At 54.5% G+C, this 14,270-nt stretch overlaps 1 long non-coding RNA gene and 5 other non-coding genes across 6 annotated transcripts in view; all 6 read left to right on the top strand.

Moving 5' to 3' along the window:
- The first annotated feature begins 941 nt into the window (after positions 1 to 941).
- On the top strand, positions 942 to 1,034 carry LOC117202050 (small nucleolar RNA SNORD116). The gene has a single exon (XR_004484227.1). It is a non-coding gene; the product is annotated as a small nucleolar RNA SNORD116 (small nucleolar RNA).
- Positions 1,035 to 1,756: 722 nt separating this feature from the next.
- The window catches only part of LOC117202027 (uncharacterized), a 29,828-nt gene continuing 17,314 nt past the window's right edge, over positions 1,757 to 14,270 (top strand). Inside the window, exons 1-5 of the long non-coding RNA XR_007476016.1 lie at positions 1,757 to 1,835; positions 3,354 to 3,489; positions 6,141 to 6,279; positions 6,376 to 6,625; positions 8,717 to 12,058. This is a non-coding gene — a long non-coding RNA (uncharacterized LOC117202027). The remainder of the gene's footprint in view (positions 1,836 to 3,353; positions 3,490 to 6,140; positions 6,280 to 6,375; positions 6,626 to 8,716; positions 12,059 to 14,270) is intronic.
- LOC117202052 (small nucleolar RNA SNORD116) lies at positions 3,701 to 3,793 on the top strand. Its single transcript, XR_004484229.1, has one exon. It is a non-coding gene; the product is annotated as a small nucleolar RNA SNORD116 (small nucleolar RNA).
- LOC117202060 (small nucleolar RNA SNORD116) lies at positions 6,490 to 6,582 on the top strand. The gene has a single exon (XR_004484236.1). It is a non-coding gene; the product is annotated as a small nucleolar RNA SNORD116 (small nucleolar RNA).
- Positions 9,381 to 9,472, top strand: LOC117202058 (small nucleolar RNA SNORD116). The gene has a single exon (XR_004484235.1). It is a non-coding gene; the product is annotated as a small nucleolar RNA SNORD116 (small nucleolar RNA).
- Positions 12,270 to 12,362, top strand: LOC117202056 (small nucleolar RNA SNORD116). Its single transcript, XR_004484233.1, has one exon. It is a non-coding gene; the product is annotated as a small nucleolar RNA SNORD116 (small nucleolar RNA).

The raw sequence follows: 14,270 nt of genomic DNA, 5'->3' as shown, positions 1-14,270 counted from the left end.
TTCCAAAAGCGCTGGGAGTGACCCCAAGTGCACATCAGATGTGCTAGTAGCTAGCAGGCTGTGAGGCAGATCTCCTCGAGTCTTTGTGCTTTGGTCAGAAGGCATGGCTGAGGGATAGCGGGAGCCCGTGGCCTATTTCAACAGCCTCTGGGGGTCAAAGTTCTCATGTGGCTACTTGAAGCTGGTAGGAGTGTTTCTCCATTCAGTGGGGTGGTCCAAAGCCAGGGTACTGTGTATAACCTGTGACTTTTACTATTCAGTGTCACTGCAGAGGGCCTCAAGGACACACAAAGACCAGGACAGGGATGCAGAGGCTGACACAGAAACCCACAAGCTCATCATCGTGCGTAGTCATAGTCATGCACGCGTACACGCAGGAATATACACGTGCACCCTCACACACAACGGCCAACGTACGTGCCTAACTTCCTGCAGTCATGCTGTCAGACACACTTTCAGTTCTTGGTAAGGGATAGAGGTCCTTGTGAAGCAGGTTCAGGGCTCCAGCCCAGGTAAATGTTCCCATAAATCACGTTTTCTCAGGACCCAGGTTCACTTCTGAATCCTGCGTGATTTCCGTCCACATCTCAGGTGCAGTTGCTTGGCAAGGCTGGCCGTCAGCAAAGACAAGAGGACGTTTGCGTGGGCTGACGACTGGAGGTGCTGAGGAGAACTGGAAAAAGTGAGGCGGGCCCACGTTTCTGAGCATTGACGTGGATATTTCAGGATGGTAGGCATTCAACCACCACAACATGTGTCATCGGATATTAGGTTTTCCTCTGACGGGCCCAGTGGCTTCAAGAGTAGATTGACTGTTGCTCTTGCAGAGTGGCCTGAGGGCTGTGGATTCCCCTGGGTTGTGGAGTACTACGAGGTCATAGCTCCTCTGCAGACCTGCATGGCATGCCCGGTTGTGTTCTGCAGCGTCCCAGCACGTGCTTGGATCGACGATGACACCCTTGTATGCATTCCTTGGAAAATCTGAACAAAATGAGTGAGAACACTCTACCGTCTCCTTATCGAATCTGAGGTCCAGCACGTTTCCTCTCTCGGGTGTTTCAGACAGTGAGGAGTGAGGGCCAGTGTCCCCTACTGACATGCATGCAAACACCACCCAGGGCTCCAGAATTGAAGGGGCTACTGTCTGAGGTTCAACTGTGTCTGCCCGTAAGCTGGGTCATGTATGAATATCAGGTCGCTGCTAGAAGACCGTTGAGGGAATGCGAGTGGGAAGGCTCTCGTGATGGTCTTCAGAGTTGGATTGTGTGCAGGTGTAGGCCCAGTGAGCTTGCAGCTTGGAAAGGTGTGCTTTGGCCGGGATCACGCTTTGTGCACGCTGCTTTGGTGGTTAATTCTGGAAGCCAAAATGTGCAAGCTTCCCTGATTGGAGCATGGAGCCTCAGGCCAGGCCTGTGTGGCCCTCCATGTTCTTGAGTTTGGCGCGTTGAGGTTCTTGAGTGCCCGGTGGGGCTGCAGCAGTGGGTGGGTGTGGGCTGGGGTTGGACGTTGGTGGAAGGGGGCTGATGGATTAGGCCTCGGTGGTGCCCATGTCAGCTCCTCTACTGCAGCTTCTGGCACAGTGTTTGCACTAAGTGGGTCATCGTGGAGTGGGGTTAGGAGTGAGTGCTGCATTTAAGCCTGCGTGGTGACTGCTGGCCTGGAGAGGAAGGTAAAGCATTATGAGGAGATGTCCTTTGTGATGTCATGGGATGGGCTGTCATCATTGGGTTGCAGATGCTGGCCACGGCTTCCCAAGCATGTGTCCTGTTTGTGGTGGGCTGGCATCAGCTGTGTATGAAGGGGGTGGCTTTGGCATTTCATGAGGATTCGGTCAGGTAGGTAACCTGTGATGAGTTGAGATTCCGTTGCTGGAGGGATGACTCCCAAAGGGTGTCTTGCGGGACCTAGAGAAGATAGAAATGCTGAGGCGTCTGTGCCCCTCTTCTTGAGGATAGGTGAGTTATGCGAACATGCCCTTTGGCCTCTTTGTCCCTTGTTTGGGAATGTGCCAAGTGAAAGTTTTTCTCCCGGAGGGCATGATGCGGCCGGCCCGTGTGTCATGCAGGCCTTTCGAACATCCAGAGGTTTACGCGGGGCAGAGATGGGGACACTGTTGCTATGCTAGGTGCGCTGCCATGGACAGGCACTATGCCCTTTCAGAGTTACAGGTCCCCTCACGTGGCAGAGGTCTTCTGTTGGAAGTCTGTTTGTGGTCCTCGGGGACAGTGCTTTTGATCTCTGTAAGGTCCTTGGTAGTGTCGCTGTGGCAGTGGAGAAGTGCCAGAATGCATGGGGTGGGATCGGCGTCATCAAAGCAGACATGTATGTGGTCTGTCTTCCTTGGTGTACAGTGACCCCGTGTTTGCATGATGTGTGTGGCTTCAAGTAAGGTCGAGTTGCCCTGCGGGCAGGAGGAGGGCACTTCGGACGAGGCTGTCAAAAATTTGAGCGTTTCCTCCAGGTTCAGGGCCGAGAAACCTGCCGGCTGGGTGCTGGCGAGACGTGGCCGGGAAGATGGTCTAGTTTCTTCTGTGGGGTTCCAACCTGGATTATGGTTGCTTAATCCTACCACTTCCCTTGGTGGGCATACCCATGGGTCCACAGAACGTGATTTGTCCTATTTGGCGAGAATTGGCTTTTGGGCCAAATATCGTTAGCCCCTTGAGTGGTGCCAGACTACATCTTGCCTGTAGCCATCTTCAGGTCGGTTTCAGCCCACCCGTAGGAGTTTCCCTTGCTTCTGGAAGCACTGGGAGTGGTCCAATTGCATATCAGATGTGCTGTTAGCTGGCAGGATGTCCATGTCCACACTCATGTGACACCCACAACTGGAAGGCAGGTCTCTATCTAGGTTCGTGCTTTGGTCAGAAGCCATGGCTATGCGAGAGCAGGAGTCTGTGGCCTATTTCTACAGCTCCTGGGGGTCACAGTTCTCATAAGGCTCTTGCAGCTCACAGGGGTCTTTCTTTCTGTTGGGAGTCCAACCAGGGTGTTGTGTATAATCTCTGGTATTAACTATTGGAGGCCTCTGCAGAGGGCCACAGGGACACACACAGAGCAAGACGCGTTTTCAGAGGCACACACAGGAAACCACAATCGCATCCTCGTGCGCAGTCGCAGTCACACATGCCCACGCGCGTGAATACACATATACAGCGTCTCACACACTGGCCAATGTACGTGCCTAACTTCCTGCAGACATGCTGTGAGACACAAATCAATACTCGGTGAGGGATAGAGGTCCTTGGGAAGCAGGGTCAGAGCAGAAGCCCAGGTAAATATTCTCATGGATCATGTTCCCTGAGGACCTCGGTCCACTTCTGAAGCCTCTGTTATTTCTGTCCACTTCTCAGGTGTAGTTGCTCGGCAAGGCTGGCTGTCGGCAAAAAGAAGACCTTCGCGTACTCTGATGACTGGATGAGCTAAGGAAAACTGGAAAAAGTGAGGCGGGCGCATGCTGCTAAGCATGGCTGTGGATAACTCAGGACGGTAGGCATTCACTCACCCTAAGATGTGCCATTCTATATTAGGTTTTCCTCAGACGGGCCCAATGGCTGCAAGAGTGGATTGATTTTTGCTTTTGCTGAGTGGTCTGAGGACTGTGGATTTCCCAGGCTGTTGGAGTACTCCAGGGTAATGTCTCCTCTCCAGAGCCCCACGGCCTGCCCGGTTATGTTCTGCAGCTTCCCAGCATGTGTACGGATCTATGATGACACCCTTGTATGCATTCCTTGGAAAATCTGAACAAAATGAGTGAGAACACTCTACAGTCTCCTTATCGATACTGAGGTCCAGCACGTTTCCTCTCTCGGGGTTAGGGCACAGTGAGGAGTGAGGGTCATCATCCCCTCCTGACATACATGCAAATACCACCCAGTACTCCAGCATTGGAGGGGTTTCTGTCTGAGGGTGGACCGTGTCTGCACATAAACTGGGTCGTCTATGAATCCCAGGTCCCTGCTGAAAGGCCGCTGAGGGAATGTGAGGGGGCAGGCTCACCTGCTGATCTTCAGAGTCGGAGTGTGGGCTGAGGTAGGTGCAGTGAGCTTGCAGCTTGGGAGGTGTGTTTTGGCCAGTGTCACGGTTTGTGCGTGCCGCTTTGGGGGTTGATTCTGGAAGCCAAAATGAGAAAGCTTTCCTGGTTGGAGCCTGGGACCTCAGGCCAGGCCTGTGGCCCTCCCTGTTTTTGCGTTTGTCATGGTGAAGTTCTTGAGTGGCCAGTGAGGCTGGAGCAGTGGGTGTGTGGGGCCTGGCGTTGGGCATCGGCGCAAGGGGGCTGATGGATTAGGCTTCGGTGTTGCGCTTGTCAGCTCCTGTATTGCAATTCCCGGCACAGTGTTTTCGCCACGTGGTCATCGTGGAGTGGGGTGAGGTCCGAGTGCTGCATTTAAGCCTGTGTCGTGGCTGATGGTCTGGACAGGAAGGTAAGGCATGATAAGGACAGGTCCTATGTGATGTTGTGGCATGGGCTGTCATCATTGGGTTGCAGGCTCTGGCCTCGGCTTCTCAAGGATTTGTCATGTACTTGATGGGCTGGCATCACCTGCCTATGGAGAGGATGGCTTTGGCGGTTCATGTGGATGCGACGAGGTAGGTAACCTGTGTAGACTTGTGATCCCGTTGCCGGAGAAATGATTCCCAAAGGGTGTCTTGCGTAACCTAGAAAAGATCGATATTCTGAGGAGTGTGTGCTGGCCTTCTGGGGGTAGGTGAGTTATGCGAACATGCCCTTTGGCCACTTTGTTCCCTAGTTTGGGAATGTGCAAAGCGAAAGTGTTTTTCCCGGAAGGCGTGACGCGGCCGGCCCATGAGGTACGGAGGCCTATCTAACAGCCAGAGGTTTATCCGAAGCAGTCCGTTGGCATGGTAGAGATGGGCGCACTGTTGTGATGCCAGGTGCGCTGACCTTGACAGCCACATTTCCCTTACTGGCTTCCAGGTCCCCTCTCATGGCAGAGGTCTTCCGTTGGAAGTTTGTCTGTGGTCCTCGGGGACAGTGCTTTTCTCTGTGAGGTCCTCGGAAGTTTCGCTGTGGCAGTGGAGAAGTGCCAGGATGCATGGTGTGGGTTCAGTGTCATCAAAGCAGAAATGCTTGTGGTCTGTTTTCCCTGGTGTACAGTGTCCCCATGTTCGCATGTTATCTCTGGCTTCTAGTAGGGTCCAGTCGCCATGTGGGCAGGAGGAGGGCAGTGAGGACAAGGTTGCCAAGTGTTTGAGCATTTACTCGGGATTCAGGGCTCTGAATCCTGCCAGAGGGGAGCTGGCCGAGATGTGGCTGGAAAGGTGGCCTAGTTTTAACCGTGGGGTTTGAACCTGGGTCATGGTTACTGAAGACCACCTCTTGCCATGGTGGGCATTCCCACAGGTCCACGGAAAGTGATTTGGCCTAGTTGGCGAGAAGTCGCACTTGGGCTGAAGTCCATTAGACCCTTGAGAGGTACCGGGTTGCGTTTTGTCTGCTGCCAGCTGCAGGTCATTGTCAACGCCATCCATGGGAGGTTCCCTTGCTTCCAAAAGCGCTGGGAGTGACCCCAAGTGCACATCAGATGTGCTAGTAGCTAGCAAGGTCTCTAGGTCCATGTAGATGTGACACTCACGACTGGGAGGCAGATCTCCTCGACACTTTGTGCTTTGGTGAGAAGGCATGGCTGAGGGATAGCGGGAGCCCGTGGCCTATTTCAACAGCCTCTGGTGGTCAAATGGTCAAAGTTAGCATATGGCCTCTTGAAGCTGGCAGGGGTATTTCTCCATTCAGTGGGGTGGTACAAAGTCAGGGTATTGTGTATAAACTGCGACATTTACTATTCAGTGTCACTGCAGAAGGCCTCAAGGACACACAAAGACCAGTACAGGGATGTAGAGGCTGACACAGAAACCCACAAGCACATCATCATGCGTAGTCATAGTCACGCACGTGCACACGCAGGAACACACACATACACCCTCACACACAAAGGCCAACGTACTTGCCTAACTTCCTGCAGTCATGCTGTCAGACACACTTTCAGTTCTTGGTAAGGGATAGAGGTCCTTGTGAAGCAGGTTCAGGGCTGCAGCCCAGGTATATGTTCGTATAAATCATGTTCCCTAAGGACCCCCGTTCACTTCTGAATCCTGCGTGATTTCTGTCCACATCCCAGGTGCAGTTGCTTGGCAAGGCTGGCCGTCAGCAAAGACAAGAGGACGTTTGCGTGGGCTGACGACTGGAGGTGCTGAGGAGAACTGGAAAAAGTGAGGCAGGCCCATGTTTCCGAGCGTAGATGTGGTTAACACGGGAAGGTAGGCGTTCACCCACCCTAAAATGTGCCTTTGGGTATTAGGTTTTCCTCAGACGGGCCCAGTGGCTTCAAGAGTAGATTGACTGTTGCTTTGCAGAGTGGCCTGAGGGCTGTGGATTCCCCAGGGTTCTGGAGTACAACGAGGTCATGGCTCCTCTGCAGACCCGCATGGCGTGCCCGGATGTGTACTGCTGCGTCCCAGCACGTGCTTGGATGGATGATGACACCCCTGTATGCATTCCTTGGAAATTCTGAACAAAGTGAGTGAGAACACTCTACCGTCTCCTCATCGAGTCTGAGGTCCAGCACGTTTCCTCTCTCAGGCGTAGGGGACAGTGAGGAGCGAGGTAGGTAACCTGCGTAGAGTTGTGATCCCATTGCCGGAAGAATGACGCCCAAAGGATGTCTTGCAGGACATAGACAAGATAGACATGCTGAGGGCCAGCGTCCCCTGCTGACATGCATGCAAACACCACTCAGGGCTCCAGACTTGGAGGGGCTCCTGTCTGAGGGTCGACTGTGTCTGCCCCTAAGCTGCGTCATCTGTGAATATCAGGTCAGTGCTGAAAGACCGTTGAGGGAGTGTGAGAGGTCAGGCTCTCCTGCTGGTCTTCAGAGGCGGAGTGTGTGGTGGTTGTAGGCCCAGTGAGCTTGCAGCTTGGAAAGGTGTGTTTTGGCCGGGATCTCGCTTTGTGCACGCCGCTTCGGGGTTTAGCTCTGGAAGCCAAAACGAGCAAGCTTCCCTGGTTGGGGCCTGGAGCATGAGGCCAGGCCTGTGGACCTTTCTGTCGTTTGATTTGGAGCTTTGATGTTCTAGAGTTCCCGGTGTGGCTGGAGCAGTGAGTGGGTGTGGACTGAGGTTGAGCTTTGGCGGAAGGGGCTGATGGATTAGGCCTAGGTAGGGCCCATGTCAGCTCCTGTACTGCAGCTCCCGGCACAGGTGTTGACACAAAGTGGGCCATCGTGGAGTGGGGTTAGCACCGAGTGGTGCATTTAAGCCTGCGTGGTGGCTGTTTCGTGGAGAGGAAGGTAAGGCATCATGAGGACATGTCCTCTGTGATGTCGTGGGATGGGCTGTCATTATTGGGGTGCAGGCGCTGGCCACGGCTTCCCAAGGATGTGTCCTGTCCGTGATGGGTTGCATCAGCTGCCTATGAAGGAGATGGCTTTGGCAGTTTATGAGGATGCGGTGAGGTAGGTAACCTGCGTAGAGTTGTGATCCCATTGCCGGAGGAATGACGCCCAAAGGGTGTCTTGCAGGACGTAGAGAATATAGACATGCTGAGGCGTCTGTGCTGCTCTCCTTGAGGATAGGTGAGTTGTGTGAACATGCCATTTGACCAGTATGTTGCTTGTTTGGGAATGTGCAAAGCTAAAAGTTTTTCTCCCAGAAGGCATGATGCGGCCGGCCCGTGAGGCACGAAGGACTTTCGAAGAGCCAGAGATTTATCTGGAGCAGTGTGTTGGCGGAACAGCGACGCGGGCACTGTTGCGATGCCGGGTGCGCTGCCGCAGACAGGCACTGTGCCCTTTGAAGCTTCCAGGTCCCCTTGGGTGGCAGGTCCCCTTGGGTGGCAGAGGTCTTCCGTTGGCAATCTGTCTGTGGTTCGCGGGGACAGTGCCTTTGATCTCTGTGAGGTTCTCGGTAGTGTCGCTGTGGCAGTGGAGAAGTGCTAGGATCCGTGGGGTAGGGTCAGTGTCATCAAAGCAGACATGCTTGCGGTCTGTAATCCCTGGTGTACAGTGTCCCCCTGTTTGCACCATGTCTGTGGCTTCCAGTAGGGTCGAGTTGCCCCGTGGGCAGGAGGAGGGCACTGAGGAAGAATCTGTCCAGGGTTTGTGTGTTTCCTCGGGGTTCAGGGCAGCCAACACTGCTGGGTGGGTGCTGACGAAACATGGCAGGGATGGTAGCCTAGCTTCGGCTGTGGGGTCCGAACCGGGGTCATGGTTGCTGAAGCCCACCACTTCCTGGGGTGGGCATTCCCATGGGTCCACGGAAATTGATTTGGCCTAGTTGGCGAGAATTCGCACATTGGCCGAATTTCGTTAGTCCCTTGAGTGGTGCCGGCCCGCATCTTGCCAGTAGCGTGCTGCAGATCAGGGTCGTCCCGACCAGCGGAGGTTCTCTTGCCTCCAGGAGTGCTCAAAGAGGCCCAAAGTGCACATCAGATGTGCTACTAGCTGGCAGGATCTCTGGGTCCACGTATATGTCATACCCACGGCCAGGAGGCAAGACTGGTTAGGTCTTTGTGCTTTGGTCAGAAGGCTTGGCTGTGGGAGAGCAGGAATCCATGGCCTATTTCAAAAGCTCCTGGGTTTCAGAATTCGCCTTCCCCCTCTTGAAGCTTGAAGGGGTCTTTCTCCGTTCAGGGAGTGCGGTGTCCAAAGCCAGTGCGCTGTGTATCAACTGTGGCTTTTACGGTTCGTTGTCTCTGTAGAGGGCCTCAGGGACACACGGACACCAAGATGCAGATTCAGAGGAACAGAAAGAAGCCCAGAAGTGGGTCCTCGTGAGCAGTTACAGTCACACACATGCACACGCGTGAACACACAAATAGACCCTCTCATATACCGGCCAACGTACGTGCCTAACTTTCTGCAGTCGTGCTGTCAGACAAACATTGAGTTCTCGGTAAGGGTAGAGGTCCTTGGGAAGCAGGGTCCAGGCTCAGGCCCAGATAATCATTCACATGTATCACGTTCTCTGTTGTCCCTGGTCCAATTCTGAAGCCTGCGTGATTTATGTCCACTTCTCAGGTGCAGTTGCTGGGCAAGGGTGGCCGTATGGAAAGGCAAGAAGACTTTCGCGTTGTGTGATGACGGGAGGTGCTGAGAACTGGAAAAGTGAGGTGGGGGCAGGTTGCTAAGCATGGTCCCGGATGACTCAGGAAGGTAGGCGTTCACCCACCCTAAGATGTGCCACTGGATATTAGATTTTCCTCAGACGGGCCCAGTGGCTTCAAGAGTAGATTGACTGTTGCTCTTGCAGAGTGGCCTGAGGGCTGTGGATTTCCCAGGGTTTTGGAGTACTACGAGGTTATGGCTCCTGTGCAGACTTGCATGGCATTCCCGGTTGTGTTCTGCATCGTCTCAGCAGTGCTTGGATCGATGATGACACCCTTGTATGCATTCCTTGGAAAATCTGAACAAAATGAGTGAGACACTCTACCTTCTCCTCATCGAATCTGAGGTCCACAACATTTCCTCTCTCAGGCGTATGGGACAGTGAGGAGAGAAGTAGGTAACCTGTGTAGAGTTGTGATCCCATTGCCAGAGGAATGACCGCCAAAGGGTGTCTTGCAGGATGTAGAGAACATAGACATGCTGAGGGCCAGCGTCCCCTGTTGACATGCATGCAAACACCACTCAGGGCTCCAGACTTGGAGGGGCTCCTGTCTGAGGGTCGACTGTGGCTGCCACTAAGCTGGGTCGTGTGTGAATATCAGGTCACTGCTGAAAGACCGTTGAGGGACTGTGAGGGGGCAGGCTCTCCTGCTGGTCTTCAGAGGCGGAGTGTGTGGTGGTGGAGGCCCAGTGAGCTTGCAGCTTGGGAAGGTGTGCTTTGGCCGGGATCACGCTTTGTGCATGAGGCTTTGGGGTTTAGCTCTGGAAGCCAAAATGAGCAAGCTTCCCTGGTTGGGGCCTGGAGCATCAGGTCAGGCCTGTGGCCCTCTCTGTCGTTTGGTTTGGCTCTTTGAAGTTCTTGAGTGCACGGTGTGGCTGGAGTAGTGAGTGGGTGTGGACTGGGGTTGAGCTTTGGCGGAAGGGGCTGATGGATTAGGCCTAGGTAGGGCCCATGTCAGCTCCTGTATTGCAGCTCCCGGCACAGGTGTTGGCACAAAGTGGGCCATCGTGGAGTGGGGTTAGCACCGAGTGGTGCATTTAAGCCTGCGTGGTGGCTGTTTCGTGGAGAGGAAGGTAAGGCATCATGAGGACATGTCCTGTGTGATGTCGTGGGATGAGCTGTCATTATTGGGGTGCAGGCGCTGGCCACGGCTTCCCAAGGATGTGTCCTGTCCGTGGTGGGTTGGCATCAGCTGCCTATGAAGGGGATGGGTTTGGCAGTTCAAGAGGATGGGGTGAGGTAGGTAACCTGCGGAGAGTTGTGATCCCATTGCTGGAGGAATGACGCCCAAAGGGTGTCTTGCAGGACATAGAGAAGATAGACATGCTGAGGAGTCTGTGCCGCTCTCCTTGAGGATAGGTGAGTTATGCGAATATGCCCTTTGGCCACATTGTTCCCTTGTTTGTGAATATGCAAAGCGAAAAGTTTTTCTCCCACAGGGCATGATGCGGCAGGCCCGTGAGGCACGCAGAACTTTCGAAGAGCCAGAGATTTATCTGGAGCAGTCTGTTGACGGAATAGCGACGCGGGCACTGTTGCGATGCCGGCTGCGCTGCTGCAGACAGGCACTGTGCCCTTTGAAGCTTCCAGGTCCCCTTGGGTGGCAGAGGTCTTCCGTTGACAATCTGTCTGTGGTTCTCGGTGACAGTGCCTTTGATCTGTGTGAGGTTCTCTGTAGTGTCGCTGTGGCAGTGGAGAAGTGCCAGGATCCGTGGGGTAGGGTCAGTGTCATCAAAGCAGACATGCTTGCGGTCTGTCATCCCTGGTGTACAGGGTCCCCCTCTTTGCATGATGTCTGTGGCTTCCAATAGGTTCGAGTTGCCCCGTGGGCAGGAGGAGGGCATGGAGGACGGCACGGAGGACGAGGCTGGCAAGGATTTGTGCGTTTCCTCGGGGTTCAGGGCAGCCAACACTGCTGGCTGGGTGCTGGCGAAACATGGCAGGGATGGTAGCCTAGTTTCGGCTGTGGGGTCTGAACTTGGGTCATGGTTGCTGAAGCCCACCACTTCCTGTGGTGGGCATTCCTATGGGTCCACAGAAAGTGATTTGGCCTAGTTGGCGAGAATTGCCACATAGGCCGAATTTCATTATCCTCTTGAGTGGTGCCGGGCTGCATCTTGCCTGTAGCCTGCCGCAGGTCAGGGTCTGCCCGACCAGCGGAGGTCGTCTTGCCTCCGGGAGTGCTGGAAGTGGCCCCAAGCGCACATCAGATGTGCTACTAGCTGGCAGGTTCTCCAGGTCCACGTATATGTCACACCCACGGCCGGGAGGCAAGTCTGGTTAGGTCTTTGTGCTTTGGTCAGAAGGCTTGGCTGTGGGAGAGCGGGAATCCGTGGCCTATTTCAACAGCCCCTGGGTTTCAGAGTTTGCATTCGGCCTCTTGAAGCTTGAAGGGGTCTTTGTCCGTTTAGGGAGGGCGGTGTCCAGTGCCAGTGCACTGCATATCAACTGTGGCTTTTACGGTTCGGTGTCTCTGTGGAGGTCCTCAGGGACACACGGAGACCAAGATGCGGATTCAGAGGAACACAAAGAGCCCAGAAGCTCGTCCTCGTGAGCTATTACAGTCACATACACACATAGGTGTGAACACACACATAGACCCTCTGAAATACCGGCCAACGTACGTGCCTAACTTTCTGCAGTCATGTTGTCAGACAAACATTGAGTTCTCAGTAAGGATAGAGGTCCTTGGGAAGCAGGGTCCGGGCTCAAGCCCAGGTAGACATTCGCACGAATCACACTCTCTGTGGGCCCCAGTCCAATTCTGAAGCCTGCGTGATTTATGTCCACTTCTCAGGTGCGGTTTCTGGGCAAGGGTGGCCGACAGTAAAGGCAAGAAGACTTTCGCATTGTCTGATGACTGGAGGTGCTAAGGAGAACTGGAAAAGTGAGGTGGGGACAGGTTTCTAAGCGTGGTCCCGGATGACTCAGGAAGGTAGGCATTCACTCAGCCTAAGATGTGCCATTGGATATTAGGTTTTCCTCAGACGGGCCCAGTGGCTTCAAGAGTAGTTTGACTGTTGCTCTTGCAGAGTGGCCTGAGGGCTGCAGATTCCCCAGGGTTTTGGAGTACTACGAGGTCATGGCTCCTCTGCAGACCTGCATGGCATGCCTGGTTGTGTTCTGCTGCATCCCAGCACGTGCTTGGATCGATGATGACACCCTTGTATGCATTCCTTGGAAAATCTGAACAAAATGAGTGAGAACACTCTACCGTCTCCTCATCGAGTCTGATGTCCAGCAAGTTTCCTCTCTCGGGCGTAGGGGACAGTGAGGAGCGAGGTATGTAAATTGGGTAGAGTTGTAATCCCATTGCCAGTGGAATAACGCCCAAAGGGGGTGTGGCAGGACTTAGAGAAGATAGACATGCTTAGGCCCCGCGTCCCCTGCTGACATGCATGCAAACACCACTCAGGGCTCCAGACTTGGACGGGCTCCTCTCTGAGGGTCGACTGTGTCTGCCCATGAGCTGGGTCGTCTATGAATATCAGGTCAGTGCTGAAAGACCGTTGAAGGAATGCGAGGGGGCAGGCTCTCCTGCTGGTCTTAAGAGTCGGAGTGTGTGGTGGTTGTAGGCCCAGTGAGCTTGCAGCTTGGAATGGTGTGTTTTGGCCGGGATCACGCTTTGTGCATGCCGCTTCGGCGTTTAGCTCTGGAAGCCAAAACGAGCAAGCTTCCCCGGTTGGGGCCTGGAGCATGAGGCCAGGCCTGTGGCCCTCACTGTCGTTTGCTTTGGCGCTTTGATGTTCTTGAGTTCCCGGTGTGGCTGGAGCAGTGAGTGGGTCTGGACTGGGGTTGGGCCTTGGTGGAAGGGGACTGATGGATTAGGCCTAGTTAGGGCCCATGTCAGCTCCTGTACTACAGCTCCCGGCACAGGTGTTGGCACAAAGCGGGCCATCGTGGAGTGGGGTTAGTACCGAGTGCTGCATTTAAGCCTGCGTGGTGGCTGTTTCCTGGAGAGGAAGGTAAGGCATCATGAGGACATGTCCTGTGTTATGTCGTGGGATGGGCTGTCATTATTGGGGTGCAGGCGCTGGCCACGACTTCCCAAGGATGTGTCCTGTCCGTGGTGGGTTGGCATCAGCTGCCTATGAAGGGGATGGGTTTGGCAGTTCAAGAGGATGGGGTGAGGTAGGTAACCTGCGTAGAGTTGTGATCCCATTGCTGGAGGAATGATGCCCAGAGGGTGTCTTGCAGGACGTAGAGCAGATAGACATGCTGAGGCGTCTGTGCCGCTCTCCTTGAGGATAGGTGAGTTGTGTGAACATGCCATTTGGCCAATATGTTGCCTTGTTTGGGAATGTGCAAAGCGAAAAGATTTTCTCCCACAGGGCATGATGCGTCCGGCCCGTGAGGCACGCGAGACTTTCGAAGAGCCAGAGATTTATCTGGAGCAGTGTGTTGGCGGAACAGCGACGCGGGCACTGTTGCGATGCCGGGTGCGCTGCCGCAGACAGGCACTGTGCCCTTTGAAGCTTCCAGGTCCCCTTGGGTGGCAGAGGTCTTCTGTTGGCAATCTGTCTGTGGTTCGCGGGGACAGTGCCTTTGATCTGTGTGAGGTTATCGGTAGTGTCGCTGTGGCAGTGGAGAAGTGCTAGGATCCGTGGGGTAGGGTCAGTGTCATCAAAGCAGACATGCTTGCGATCTGTAATCCCTGGTGTACAGTGTCCCCCTGTTTGCACCATGTCTGTGGCTTCCAGTAGGGTCGAGTTGCCCCGTGGGCCGGAGGAAGGCACGGAGGAAGAATCTGTCCAGGGTTTGTGCGTTTCCTCGGGGTTCAGGGCCGCCAACACTACTGGCTGGGTGCTGGCGAAACATGGCAGGGATGGTAGCCTAGCTTCGGCTGTGGGGTCCGAACCGGGGTCATGGTTGCTGAAGCCCACCACTTCCTGGGGTGGGCATTCCCATGGGTCCACGGAAATTGATTTGGCCTAGTTGGCGAGAATTCGCACATTGGCCGAATTTCGTTAGTCCCTTGAGTGGTGCCGGCCCGCATCTTGCCAGTAGCGTGCTGCAGATCAGGGTCGTCCCGACCAGCGGAGGTTCTCTTGCCTCCAGGAGTGCTCAAAGAGGCCCAAAGTGCACATCAGATGTGCTACTAGCTGGCAGGATCTCTGGGTCCACGTATATGTCATACCCACGGCCAG

The sequence above is a fragment of the Orcinus orca genome, chromosome 2, assembly GCF_937001465.1.
Source record: "Orcinus orca chromosome 2, mOrcOrc1.1, whole genome shotgun sequence".
Classification (NCBI taxonomy): domain Eukaryota; kingdom Metazoa; phylum Chordata; class Mammalia; order Artiodactyla; family Delphinidae; genus Orcinus; species Orcinus orca.
This window is presented reverse-complemented; position numbering and strand designations above follow the sequence as displayed.